Source organism: Dromiciops gliroides, chromosome 3, assembly GCF_019393635.1.
Source record: "Dromiciops gliroides isolate mDroGli1 chromosome 3, mDroGli1.pri, whole genome shotgun sequence".
Lineage (NCBI taxonomy): Eukaryota > Metazoa > Chordata > Mammalia > Microbiotheria > Microbiotheriidae > Dromiciops > Dromiciops gliroides.
Genome location: NC_057863.1, coordinates 360,057,827 through 360,072,645, shown reverse-complemented (window position 1 = coordinate 360,072,645; position 14,819 = coordinate 360,057,827). Strand labels below are relative to the sequence as shown.

Below are 14,819 nucleotides of genomic sequence, written 5' to 3'. Positions count from 1 at the left end.
TCTATAATTTCAGGGCAGTTCTCCTTAATAATTTCCTGGAATATGATGTCTAGATTCTTTTCTTGATCATGGTTTTCAGGCAGTCAATAATTCTTAGATGATCTCTCCTGCATCTATTTTCCACATCAGTTGTTTTTCTAATGAGGTATTTGACATTTTCTTCTATTTTTTTCAGTCCTTTGATTCTGCTTGACAGATTCTTGGTGTCTCATGGAATTATTAGCTTCCACATGACCAATTTTAATTTTTAAGGCATTATTTTCCTCAGTAAGCTTCTGCACCTCCTTTTCCATTTGGCATTTTTTTCTCCAATTTGGCTAATTTTCTCTCCCATTTGGCCAATTGTATTTTTTAAGGAATTCTTTTCCTCAGTCAATTTTTGTGCTTCTTTTTCCAGCTTAACTCTCATTTCTCTCATTTTTTTTCCATTTTTTCTTCTACCTCTCTCATTTGGTTTTTAAAAGCCTTTTTGATCTCTTCAAAGAAGGCTTTTTGGTCTTGAGACAAGGTCCTCTTCCCACTTGAGTCTTCACTTGTAGGCATTTTGACAAACTCATCTGATTTTGAGTTTTGGTCTTCCTTTCACCATAGAAGCTGTCAATAGTAAGGGTCCTTTTTTGTTCCCTACTCATGTTGTAGCCTATTTTTAACTTATAAAGTTGAAGTCTGCTCCTGGAGCACAGGGGTCACTGTTGCTAGCTTCTTATAGCTCTGAGCTGCCCCACTCTTAGCTGTGTTGAACTGCAGCTGTGTTGAGCTGCCAACTGAACTGGGCGGTGCTGAGCTGCCCTCCCCTTTCACCCAGGTGAGACAACCTTTCCTGAAGTACTCTAAATTATCTCAAGTAGGAGGATTGTGTCTCTCTGTCTTTTTTTAGGTTCCACAGTTCCAGAATCTGTTTAGAGGCTTAGTTTAATGTTGTTTTTGAGGAAAACATAGGAAAGCTCAGGCAACTTACTGGCTTCTCTTCTCCATCTTGGCTCTGCCCCTGGAAGTCCACTAATAGGATTTAGCTCTTCTATCTATCTTATAGCAATTGGTACAGTGCTGAGAGCACATTAGTAGGATTGAGTAAATATAAATATTCACTGATAGATTTGAAATTGTTTCCAATGCTAAAAACTGGAAAACTATACAAATCTAAGAAATACAAAAATGGAAATACCTATTTCCTTGCTTTTGAGCATGGACCTTTCTCCTTTTTATCTCTCTGTCTTAGTACTGGGTATTTCACATCTTGGGCTTCACTCCTAGTACTTGGGCAGATGCATAAGAATGTTGCAATTTTTAGCCAACTCCCCACCCCATTTCAAGGCTCCTATTGCAATCCACATTTGGTTTTTACACTTTTTGGCTGTGGTTGTTTCCAGATGTCAAGTGGAAGAGATGTACAATGTATTAAAGTTACTATTCTGCCAAGATACCCTGCATTTGTCAGTGTTATAGAAAGTTCTTCCAGCAGCTTGGCATATGAAAGTTTTTGTCCCTCCTGGAAATTCACCCATAAGTAGAGGTGGAGGATTGGGGCATGGAGGATGAGAACACATGTGTACATGACATAATACCATTTCCAATGACATTAAACCCAGGTGTGTGTTAATATAAGGCTTATTTATTAACTCACTGTTTCTTGGCTTCTAACATTAATGTTTCCACTGTGACTTGGTTCCAGGGTTTCCATCTATTTTATGGTGCGAAATCAATTACCTTGTTGCTGTTTTATTTTTATACCAAAGATCTTGGAACCTTTCAGTTACCTGTTGTTTTTTTTTTCCTAAGGCATTTAAATGGTTTAAGGCATGTAATTCATTGGGTTCTTGCCTTATCTTTTTTAATCTTTGGTAGACTGGTTTCTTTGTTTGTGAGCAAACGTCTTCACTTATCTTGGGAGTAAGCTAACAGCCGTTCATTCTGAAGTATTGACCTGTTACTTGGAAAACACATGTTTCTTCATTGGGGTTGAGTTACCCTGGGTAAGACTGCCAACTATCCAGTATTACCCTAGACATATTCAACATTTAAAATAACAAAAGATTTAATGATTGCCTACTGTACACAAGCCACTGGATATGTAAAGATTAAAAAAAAACGACAAGTTTATAGCATGTACTCAAATATGCATGGAATGAGGTGGGGTGTTAGGAGTGCAAAGGAGAGAGAAAAATATGCAAGGGGTATTTGAGGAAGGAGAGAACACTTTCAGTTTGGTAGATTAGGGAAAGCATCTTGTAGGAGGTAAGAAACTGAGAGTTGCCTTGAAGGAAAGAGAAGGATTTTAACAGGCAGATATGGGAAAGAAGCACATTTCTGGCATGAGGGATGAACTACACAACTACATAAAACTCAGAGGATGTTTGTTGATCTTGGGGAACAGTAGCCCTATTTGGCAGAAACAGAACGTCAAATCAACAGGCATTTACTTGACTTGAATGTGTGGAGGGAAATGATGTAAACTAAGTCTGACAAGGTAGATTGAAGCCAAATCATGGGAAGGCCTCAGATAACAGCCTAATGGTTTTGTATTTATAAGCAAATGGGAATCAGTGAATGTTTCTGAACAAGAGAGTGGCACAGCCAGGTGAGTGTATTAGAACCTTCCAAAATTGGGGAATGCAGTCTTAGCTTTCATATTGATTTATAAAACATTTGTTAAGCATCTATTGTGTACCAGGCACTATGATAGGCAATGGTGATACAAAGCTGAAAACATTTTTTTTTTCCATGAGACAATTACTGCCCTAAAAGAGCTCACATTGGACTGAGAGTGGGGTTGTAGCACATACACACTTGAGTAAGATCTATAGAAAATATACAGTAATTTAGCAGGGGTGCTAACAACTAAAGGAATGAGGTTCTACTTGAGCCATATCTTGAAGGAAGCCAGGGCTCCAAAAGGCAGAGATGAACAGAAGAGACATGGGAAGCTAGACAGCATGTACAGAGCCATGGTGAAGTGATATGGAGTGTTGTATGCAGAGAAGCAAGTCAGTCGGTTTGTTTTGAGCAACTAAGTCATTCAACTATTAGAAATACCCAAATTGGGGCAGCTAGGTGGCCCAGTGGATAAAGCACCAGCCCTGGATTCAGGAGGACCTGAGTTCAAATCTGGTCTCAGACACTTACACTTACTAGCTGTGTGATCCTGGGCAAGTCACTTAACCCTCATTGCCCTGCAAAAAAAATAAATAACCAAATTAAAAGTAAAGGACATATGAAGAAAGATGCTATCTGCATCCAGAGAAAGACCTGATAAATAGAAGTATGTGTAGAGGGGCAACTGGGTGGCGCAGTAGATAGAGCACCGGCCCTGGAGTCAGGAGGATCTGAGTTCAAATCTGGCCTCAGACACTTAACACTTACTGGCTGTGTGACCCTGGGCAAGTCACTTAACCCCAATTGCCTCACTAAGAAAAAAAAAAGGAAGTATGTGTAGAGTAATTTTTCATACATATATACATGTTTGTGTCTAATGGTAGCCATCTCTAGGGTGCTGGCAGTTGGGGAGGGCGGGGGTAAGAGGGAAGAAAAAAGGGGAAAAAAAGAAATTTACATGATAACTTTATAATACATTTTAAAGGTATAGCAAGTTGTATATAATAGATTTATGGTTTTGCGTGCAATCATCTTTTTATTATACTATGTTATAAAAATGTTTGTTTTATTCCATAAATTAAAAATAAAATAAATTTTAAAAAAGCAGACAGTTTGGTCAGAACACAGAGTGTATGGGGAGGAGTAATGTGTAATCAGCCCAGAAGGGAAGAATGGAACCATTTTTTTAGAGGCTTTAAATTACTGAGGTGGTTACATTTTAGCCTAGATGCTATAGGGAGCCACCTAAGGTTCTAAAGCCGAGAGAATGACATTGGGTAGGGGATGGAGAGGTCAGAGGCTGGATTCAGTGACATCATTTAGGAGCCTGATGCAATATCTAAGCCTGTTATAATAAAAAGAACACAGAATTTGAGATCAGAATGCCTGGGTTTGAATTCTGACACTTCTTTTTATTACATTAAATAAGTAGTTTAACTTATCTGAGACTCAGTTCCTTCATCTCTAATGCGAGGGCATTGGATTAGATGATCCATAAGAGAACCCTTCTCTTGTAAGTAGTATGAGATTCTGTCATTGGGTTTTTCTAACCCAAGCCCAGCTAGTCTATGGGAGCAGCTGCCTTGCCAGTGGTGATACACTGTCTAGAAATTCCATTTCTGCTATAGCCCAAGCGAAAATCAGAACATGCCAGAAACTCTCAGAAGGCTGTCAGATTTGTCTTTCTGTTACATACTAAAAAAAACCAAAAACATTTAATGATGAAGTAGAATGTTAGTTTAGCCAACTGAAATATTTTCAGAACAAGTTGAATATCTACTTTAAAATGAAATTGTTGACCCTCAATGACAGGAAAAAGGAAAGTCTCTATCAAGTGAGGTGCAGTTGCTAACTATATTTAGTTTTCACATGTGTTCATTATTCAGTATTTATAATGACATGTCATTTAAATTTGCAGTTTGAACTCAAAACTATTTGGTGAGTCAGAGTGGTGATAGACTAAGTATTGTAAATCCCTGGAGGGCAGCGACTGTCTCACTTTAGGTCTTTATCTCCAGGGTGTCTGGCCCATAGAAGGTGCTTAATGAAATCTTGTTTTAATTGAATTAAGTTCTTAAAAGTTGATCCCACTCATTAACTGCATTCAGAGAGCTTTAAATTAAAACAGAAGATATTAATTTCTTCCTATCTGACTTCCTTTAACTGAAATGACCCTCTCCAAGGTTAGCAGTGATTTAAGTTCCAGTTCCCACGTCCTTTTGTTTAGATCTTTCTCCTTGTCCTCTCTGAGGCATATTATGGTATTGTTCATCTCTCCTAGGAGACTCATTTGGTTTTAGTGAAACTTCTCTTCATGGCAGCTAGGTGGCGCAGTGGAACAGCCATGGAGTCAAGAGGATCTGAGTTCAAATTTGACCTCAAATACTTACTAGCTGTGTGACCCTGGGCAAATCAAGAACAACAAACTTCTCTTCCTTAGTTCTGCTCCCCACCTCCCGCCCACCCCACAAAGCAAAGCAAAACAAAACAAAACAAAAATCTGGCTGATTCTGTTCCTTTTTTTTTTTTTTTGAGGTTTTTCCCTTTTCTCCTGATTCTTCTTTTACAACATGACTAATGCAGAAATATGTTTAATATCATTGTACATATATAACCTACATCACATTGCTTTCTGTCTTGGGGAGGGGGGTGGGAAGGGAGGGAGAGAGAAAAATTTGGAACTCAAAATCTTATGAAAACAAATGTTTAAAACTATCTTGACGGGGTGGCTAGGTGGCACAGTGGATAAGCACCAGCCCTGGATTCAGGAGTACCTGAGTTCAAATCCGGCCTCAGACACTTGACACTTACTAGCTGTGTGACCCTGGACAAGTCACTTAATCCCCATTGCCCTGCCAAAAAACAAACAAACAAAGAAAAAAACCATCTTGACATGTAACTGGAAAATAATAAAATACTTTTATGATCAAACTAATAATTAAACAAATAAACAATCAGATAAATGAATGAGTGAATGAATGAATACATAAATAAATAGATAAATGGATAAATAAACAAATTAAAGTTCAAGTAAAAAAAAATATCTGGCTGATCTTCAGTTTCCTTTTCTGAATAATCATCCTTATCCCAACTCCTAACTGTGGTTGTACCCCAAGGTTCTATCCTGCACTTTCTTTTCACTCTGTCTCTGTGGGCAATCTTATCTATTCCTAGGAGTCCCATTTTTGTCCCTATGCAGATGACTTCCAGATCTAAATATCCAACTGTAATCTTTCTCCTTAGCTCCAGTCTTGTTCCATTAGTTAGACATTCTGATTAAGAGACATATCCAACTGCATTTTCTGTACATATCTCAAACTCAACATGTCTAAAATAGAACTTATCCCCAACTGCCTATTGGACATCTTGCAATGGATTTCCCATAGACACTTTAAATTCCATCCTGGATTCTCCACTCTCTCTCACTCCCATATTCGACCTGTTACTAAATCCTGTCATTGTTACCTTCACTCTTCTGACACTGCCAGCACCCTGTTTCTAGCCCTCATCACCGATGCCTCCTTCCAGTTCATCTTCCACTCAGCTATTAAAGTGATCTTTCTAAAGGTCTGACCATGCTTCCCCACCCCCATTCCCCTATTCTGTAAGCTCTAGTGGTCCTCATTATATCCAGGATAAGCTATAAAATCCTGGAGCATTTAAAGCCTTTTATAACTTGGTCCTTTACAACCTTTCCAGTCAACTCAGACATTGTACTCTGTCATCTAGTGACACTGGCCTCCATCTCACAATTCCATGCACTTTTATCTGGTTGTTTTGCATGCCTGGAATTCTTTCTGTCTTTATCTCTTCCTCCTGGTTTCCCTGATGTCCTTCAGGTGCCAGCCAAAATTAGACCTTCTGCAAGAAGCCTTTCTTGATCCCCCTTAATGCCAGTGCCTTCCCTCTAAGGTTCTTCAATTTATCTTCCATCTTGTTTGTATATAGCTGCTTGCATGTTGTCCCGTCCCCCCACCCCCACCCCACCATTATACTAGGAGTTCCTAGAGTAGGAAGTATTTTTGCCTTTCTTTGTATCTTCAGCTCTTGACATAATGCCTGGCGCATAGCAGATGTTTAATAAATGCCTATTGACTTAACTTATTGAATTCACTTTCTCCCTCTCTCATTTCCTCCTGCCTCAATATGGTTTTCTTTCTAACTTCTCCTTGTCTTTCAAGAGTACCACCATCCTTCCATTTACCCATGTGACCATCCTCAGAGAGTTCTTCAACTTCTCACACCCTCATGAATAATAGTAATAATAATGACACTGATAATCATGATGATGATGATGATAAAGATGCCGATTTTATATAGAACTTTAAGTTTTGCAAAGTACTATAACAACAACAATCTCTGCTTTTTAAAACCTTTAGCTTCCTTCACAGGTCAGATCAAGTGCTGTCATCTAAAGGAGGTCTTCCTCGTTTTATTCCATAAATTTAAAATAATATTTCAAAAAGAGGTCCTCCCTTGGGGACAGCTAAGTGGCACAGTGGGTAAAGAACTGGCTCTGGATTCAGGAGGACCTGAGTTCAAATTTGATCTCAGATACTTGATACTTACTAGCTAAGTGACCCTGGGCAAGTCACTTAACTCTCATTGCCCCGCCCTCACAAAAAGGTCCTCCCTTTCGTTGCTAATGCCTTCCCTGAAATTACCTTTTATTTATGTTGTATGTATTTATTTTATATTTACTTATATGTATATATGTTGTTTCTCCCAATAAAGAGCAAGCTCACTGAGGGCAGGAACTGTTTCATTTCTATCTTTGTATCCTGAACACCTAGCACTGTGCCTGGTACATAGTAGATGTTTAACAAATACTTGTTGAATGACTGACTAAGGACCAAGGTAGAGACATGGAGATACATAAAGTGCTGTGTTATCAATGAATATTTTTATTTCTGCATATTTTGCCAATTTGCTTTTTAAGAGGCCACAGGCTGCTCATATTTTTCCATTAGTGAATGGAATTTCCATTTTGTAGATGAGGACAATGAGTTACAGAGTATTGGTTTTTCTGGAGTTAGGCTCTAGGTCAGGGGTTCTTTTTTAAAATTTTTCATGGGGGCAATGAGTGTTAAGTGACTTGCCCAGGGTCACACAGCTAGTATGTGTCAAGTGTCTGAGGCCAGATTTGAACTCAGGTCCTTCTGAATCCAGGGCTGGTGCTTTATCCACTGTGCCACCTAGCTGCCTCCTAGGTTGGGGGTTCTTAACCTATTTTGTATGTTGTCAAGGTCCCCTTTGGCACTTTGATGAAGGCTGTAGACTCCTCAGAATTAAAAAAAAAATTATAATGGAAGGAAATGCTAAGTTTCAGTTAGAGGCTTGTGAACTGAAGGTAGAATTTTCCCCCTGAAATCTATCCACAGACCTCTAAAGAGGACCCTAGGTTAGGAACCCCTATTCAGTTAGAAATAGGATTTGTTGACCTTCATGTGATGATTTGATAATCTTGAGTTTATGGTTTTCTTAAAGCCGCAGAATCGTTCCACATTTTGGTTATACTTTTCTACCTGGCCCTCTGCCTTGTAAATAGACCTCCCCTTTTGAATCTGAGAGAGCAAGGAAGAAACATCAAGAGCAAATTATCTAATTGTGAATTGCTTAGGTAGGACCATGTCTGAGTTCCCATTCTCATTGAGCAGAGTACATTTTTGGCACTCAAATATTTGTTAATGATAATTATCTATCTCTAGTGCATTACGGAATTCATTAAGGTGTCTGCTCAGATACTCTTCTTTCCCATTTAATAATGCCCTGCTGCAGACTTATTAAAAGGACTAGATCTCTTGCTCTGATCAGGCCTGAGTGCATGGAGCAGACATTTTAGGTCCATTTATTATCAGCAGGTTTTTCCTTATGACTTATGCCTGGGCAGTGGGACCTTAACCTTAGGGGTACAGTTCTCCCTGAAATGAGGTTTTCTTAATAAGCAAAGAGAGGGTGAAGATCTGGGCAATGATTCTCAAAAGAATATTTGAGAACTTTAGGTTGTTTTCAAAAGCAAAAAGTTTCCATTTCTTTTTAGCCACAATGTGATGCCAAGGAGAAATAAAAACATTGATATTAGTCATTGGTGTTTGACTCATCCTATTCTTTGTCCTCCCTCCCTCCACCTTACCCCACTACTTATCTACCTCCCTACGGACACTTTTATCATTACCCAGAGTTGAATATCATATCTTCTGTAGTGGGACTTTGTTTCCTAACTCCTTATAGCCAGTGTGATAAGATGCCTTAACGTCAATGTCACAAGAAACCATATTCTCTGACTAGATTCTATGGCAGACTGTAGGACCCTCTGAAATCCATCTATGATTTGCTCATTCATTCAACAAAAACTTTTAAACACCCTACTATTTATCAGGAATGGTACTAGGAGTTAGCAGTACAAAGAAAAAAATTAAATAGCATAAAATCATGTTCCTTGATGGCAGGGACTATCTCATTTTACTTAATAAAAGCTTTCTGATTGTTTGATTGAAAAAAAAATACATGTACATATAAGTTAATACTCAGTAATTGGGGCTGGGAGAGCAGATACTAGCACCTGGGGAGATCAGGAAAGGTCTAATTTAGGAGGTGGTACTTAAGCCAAACTCTGAGGGAAGCTTAGGATTGTGGGAAGCAGAGATGAAAAAGTGTACTGCAGGAATGGAGGGAGTGGAATAGAAATGAAAGCTCAGGGACAGGGACCATTAAGTACTTCAAAGAGAGTCATGTGTTATATGCCTGTGACAGAAGGCTAGACTTCAATTTGAAAACATGCCCCTAAGGTCACAAAACTGTGCGTACCTTTTGACCCAGCGATATGATGGTTACACCCACTCCCCAAAGAGATCAAAGAAAGATAAAAGGGACCAATAAAGCCAAAAATATTTATAGGAGCTCCTTGAATGGCAAAGAACTAGAAAGTAAGGGGGCACCCATCAACTGAGGAATGGCTGAATAAATGGTGATAGAATGCCATTTTGCTGTAAGAGGTGATGAAGGGATTTTTTTCTCCAAATAATTTCATTACACATCCCTCAGACACATTTCAGGGAACTCTTTACAATATGAATATAATATACAAACCCTCATCCAATATGAAGTATGTTTAATAGTGGGGAAAGAACATCTGAGCTCCACCTGATCCTTTTCTTCCTGCCAATGATAGGAATTAGTCCATATTCTATGGTGCTTCATTTGGGGGCTAACTCTTTGTAAATTTCCAACATTTTAATGCTTGATGCAATCAAATGATGTGAACAAAGTCTATATACCAGATGAAAGAACCACACTGCATTATTCATTTAACAAAAGTCTATTAAAATAGTTGTATTCCCCCCACCTCCACTTCCCTAGCAGTCTCATGGGAAAAGTAGGGAAGGTAGAAAATGTGTTCTATAATAAAGCATCTTATCAGTAAATAATGATGAAGGGGATGGTTTCAAGGGAAACCTGGGAAGACTTGTATGAATTTATGTAGAATGAAGTGAGTAGAATCAGAAGAACAATTCATACAAAAGCAACAACATTGTAAAGACAACTTTGAAACACTAATATCATCCCTGTGATGACCAATCACAGCTGTAGAGGACAGATGATGAACCACATTCCCTCCTCCTGAAAGAAAGCTGATAGACTCAAAATACAGAAATAGATACATATTTTTGGATGGGTAAATGTGGACATTTGTTTTTCTTGACTACATTTTTCTTTCTTTTTCTTTTTTCACATAAGAGGTGTGTGAGCAGTACAGAAAATGAATTTTTGTTAATTGAAATAAAATTTTTAAGGAGACAGGTAGTCTGCAAGCCATTTCTCAAAGGCTTTAAAAGTCAGGGTCATTAGAAATTTTTTGAGCTGGGGTGTGATATGACTAGACCTGTGCTTTAGGCATATCAATTTGGTATTTATTTGATCCACGAATTTGAGAGAGAGCAAGACTTTAGGCAGAGAGACCAAAAGGACACTATTTCAATAATCTGTATGAAAAGTAGAGAGGCCCTCTACTGCAGTAATGATTATGTGAGTGGAGAGAAGAGTTCGTTTTTAAGAGATACTATAGAGGTAGAGTTGAGACTGCAAACCTGAATGACTAGAAGAAAGATGGTGCTTTGGGCAGAAATATGGAAGTTAGGAAGAGGGATGGATTGGGGAAAAAGAGAATGAATTCTGTTCTGGACATCTTGAGGTTAAGGTAACTTTAGGTTATTCAGTTGAAAGTGTCTTATACACAGTTTGCAATATGGAACGAGAGTACAGGAGAAAAAACAAACTGGATTTTTGGATATGAAAATCATCTGCATAGAAATAGTTGAACCTATGGAAGCTAATGAGATCATCAATAAAGAAGGTATTTCTTTTAAAAAGAGTGCCCAGGACAACACTTTAGGTGATACCATGATTAGGGAATGGAACACAGTTAATGATGTAGAAATATTAATATAGTATAGCTGACCCAGATCAGAAGTTCATCTGGACAGTTTTTGTGTTCAGTTTAACTTGTATTATTGGACCATTTCATCCCGTCTTCCATTCATTTATTTCTAAACAGGACATGTATTTACTTGGAAAGACCATATTATCAGAAATCAATGTTGGAGTTCTCCTCTAAAAATGACTTTATATTTTTTTTATCTGCATGTTGTATTGTTCAGTTGTTTTTCAGTCATGTCTGACTCTTTGTGACCCCATCTGGAGTCTTCTTGACAAAGACAGTGGTTTGCCATCTCATTATCCAGCTCGTTTTACACATGAGTAACTGAGGCAAACAGGGTTAAATGTCACACAGCTAGTAAGTATCTGAGGCCAGATTCGAACTCAGGAAGATGAGTCTTTTTGACTGTAGGAACTACACTCTCTCCACTGCACCACCTAGCAGCATACATTTTCTTTCCTCCAATTCCTTGAGAAAAGATGCTGTTATGGTTTTTGTCTTTGTAATACCAACCCTTGGTGGTGGTGGTGGTAGTAGTATGTGTTAGTTTAATAAAGGTTTATTGAATTAATAAATCAGAATACATTGACAATTTCCTCCATATACAAATTCAGGCAGATTAGATGTATATTACATTCTGATTTTGCATCAATACATGAATTTTTCACTTTATATATTATATGAATAGAATAGTAAGCTCTATGAAGTTGGGGGTTACATCTTATTCATCTTTTTCTCCCTTACGCGTAATAAGCCTTAACAAAAAAGATTGAATGACTGAGTGAATGAATGTTTTTTAGGCTTCTTTAGGTATAACTAAATCCCTTCCTCTCCACAACCCATCCAGCCTTTTACAAACAAATAGGTGAGATTGTTCCACGTAGATTTCTGGTTTCCTTTCTAGGGAAGCAGGATATGCTGTGTTGCAACAGATTTTGGTAGTTAGTTTCATGTTGCTTTCTCTACAATGTAACATCTCTCAAAACTTCCCTCTTGTAGATTAGATAACTTCCAGAGGGTTTAAATGATTTGCCCAAAGCAAGGTGGCTTGGCCTCAGATTTGTACTCTGTGAGTCAATGGAAAGAACCCAGAAGTCAGAGGATCAAGTTTGGAGGACCAGCTCCAGCATACCCAAGCTGGATTTGGCCTCTGGTGGCTGGGTATTTGATTATTCTCACCCTCAGCTCCCTCAAATATAAACTGGGGATAACAGTAGTGCTACCTACTTCACAGAGGGATTAATAAACTATGAAATTGAGATTATTTCATTGGTTTGTCTCCTAACTTGTGGAGCTACTTTGTGGGGACCTCAGATTGATTGCCCAGATATAAGAGCCATAGTGATGATGTTTTTTGTCTCCCAAACCACCTGTCCAATTGTCCTGATGTTTTCTCCTAGGTTCTGATTCGCTCCCCCATCTCCCCCAGGGAGCTATTCTGAAATAACCTGGAGTATGGCCCACTGTCACATCAGCAGAGATTGATGTTTGCCCAATTGGTGATTTGATGACTGGTGCCCATGAGGTGAGGCAGCTCCAGTTGAGCATAATCAGTTATCCCTGGCTGACTATCCCCTCTGTGGGCCAGAATGAATAAAGTGGTAGATGGCATTTTATTTTCAACTCCTTCCTCACCCCCGCCCACCACCACCTCCAAGACATCACATGGTGCAAATCTCTCAGCTCTCAGCAATAGGAAATTGGTTAGGGTGACTATTTTTACCTTTTCCTGAGAAGAAAGATCACTACAATGCCCTTGTTGGCCTCAGGAATGTGGGAGTAGAGCTTGGCAGCAATTAGTGGCATTTGGCTACTCTTTTGCATTGAGCCAAGACACTGAGTTTAAAAAGATATATTATTAAATTAATTTCAATTCAATAAAGCTTTTTAAAGGTACTACTTTGTGTGAAGGCTATGCTTGGTATTGTAAATATAAAGAGAAAACTCCCTTCTTTCGCTAGGGGAAAAAATACCCCCAACCCCCAATAAAATAATAAAGCAATAAAAACAAAAGAATAAAACAAAAAAGTAAGAAAACTTTACAAGTACACAGAAAAGAGACTGGGGACAGAAAGGAGACAGGGAAGTAAGTTAAAATTGCTACTGGTTTGCCAGTTTTCTTTTCTTTTTCTTACAATATACATAGTTTGAATTATATGGTTTTATTGGGGATTCTAGTTCTCATTTAGGTTTATTTTTTTCTGGTTTTTTTTTTGAGATTGTCATGAACAATCTAAAAAATGATCTAAGAATTATTTTTAAATACCCATTAGTTGAAAGGTTGGTAATATTATCTTGTACTTATTTGATACCCTTAATTTTCCAAGTCCTTTAATATTTATTATTTCATTTAATCCTTAGAATAACCCTGTAGAATGGATAGAGCAAAGGTTATCAACATTTAACAGATGAGGAAGCTGGTGAGCACACCGTGGTTTAGGCCACATAGGTACATGAGGCCATTTTGATAATAAGTGAAAAGAGCAAGACTAGAACCCAACTTTCCTTCCTTCCCCAGACAAGCCTACTTCCATAAGATCTGTCACTGTCGCTATGGTAAAAGAGAAGCTTTCTTGTGTAGGTGACTTCAATGATAAATGTTTCCAAAAATCCTTTGGGCAATAATATGGTGAATGGTGTGTTGGAAAAGGTCACTATAATAATACTAATATTAATTATAGCTGACATAATGATTTAAGATTTGGAAAACATTTTACAAATACAAAATCATGTTTGATCCTCACATCAGTTATTGCAGGTATGTCCCACAGGTGTTATCCTTACCTTATAGATGAAGAGATTAAGACACAATTAAAGGGACTTGCCTGTGGTTACCCTTGTTACCTCCATTTTACACGTAAGGGAATGGGAAGTGATATCTGGGTCTTCTCTGATTCCAAGTCTAGCCCCTACCCTGCAGTGTGCCTCTCAGTTCAGGATCAAGTGATCATCACTGGGGCCTTAAGCATTTTGTGAGAGATTCCCATTCAACTCTGGAGACAATAGGGAAGTTCACAGCCAACCCTTACTTGTTGACTTAGGCCTCTTGTCCTCTGCTTAGCTGGAGAGGAAGGGTTTCTCCGGTCAGGGTTGAAGAATGAAAATAAGAATGTTCTAGTCAGCCTTTCAGATAGCCTCTCATTCCTGACTTCAGGCAAGCAGACAACTGGTGTCAACCCAAGAGGAAAGAATGTTGTTTTTATGTGGTTAATTGTCTATAAACTGCCCTGGGCCAGGGTGGGTTGGCAACCTTTTTTATACCATGTCTCAGTTCAGGACAATGTACACATATTGTTCAGCTCCTCCAAGAAACATGCTCTATTTCACTGACATTCATGATCTCATACCCACAGCAGCTGTGAATGAAGTAGCCCGTAGCATCATTTGTACTTCACTGATGGGCCACGAGTTTGGAGATGAATCCAAATAGAATTAATCTGCAGAAGCAAATCTGTTTCTGTCCTGGAAGTATGGTGCTGGGCTGGTTTTAGAATCTGAAGGTCTGGGTTTGAGTACTGGTACCTACATTTATTAGCTGTGTAGCCCCATCACCTAATCTGAGACAGCTAAGGAGAGTAATAAATAGAGTGCTGGACCTGGGGAAGAAGTGAGTTCACATCCAACCTCAGACACTTACTAGCTATGTTAACCTGGACAAGTCCATTAACCTCTGCCTGTGTCAGTTTCTTCATCTGTAAAATAAAGATTTTATACTCACAATGGTGATGAGAATAAAAGGAGGAAATATTTAAAAAATGCTTTGCAAGCCTTCTTTAGGCCTTCTTTAGGT

General features: G+C 38.5%; 1 protein-coding gene across 3 annotated transcripts in view; it reads left to right on the top strand.

Annotated features, from left to right (window-relative positions):
* Positions 1-14,819, top strand: part of LYPD6B (LY6/PLAUR domain containing 6B) — a 244,652-nt gene that overhangs the window by 161,602 nt on the left and 68,231 nt on the right. Inside the window, exon 5 of one of the 3 annotated variants that reach the window (XM_043995442.1) lies at positions 12,430-12,554. The exons of the other annotated variants lie outside the window; for them this stretch is intronic. The gene's annotated coding sequence lies outside the window, so the exon portion shown is untranslated. The remainder of the gene's footprint in view (positions 1-12,429; positions 12,555-14,819) is intronic. 3 annotated transcript variants of the gene reach the window in all.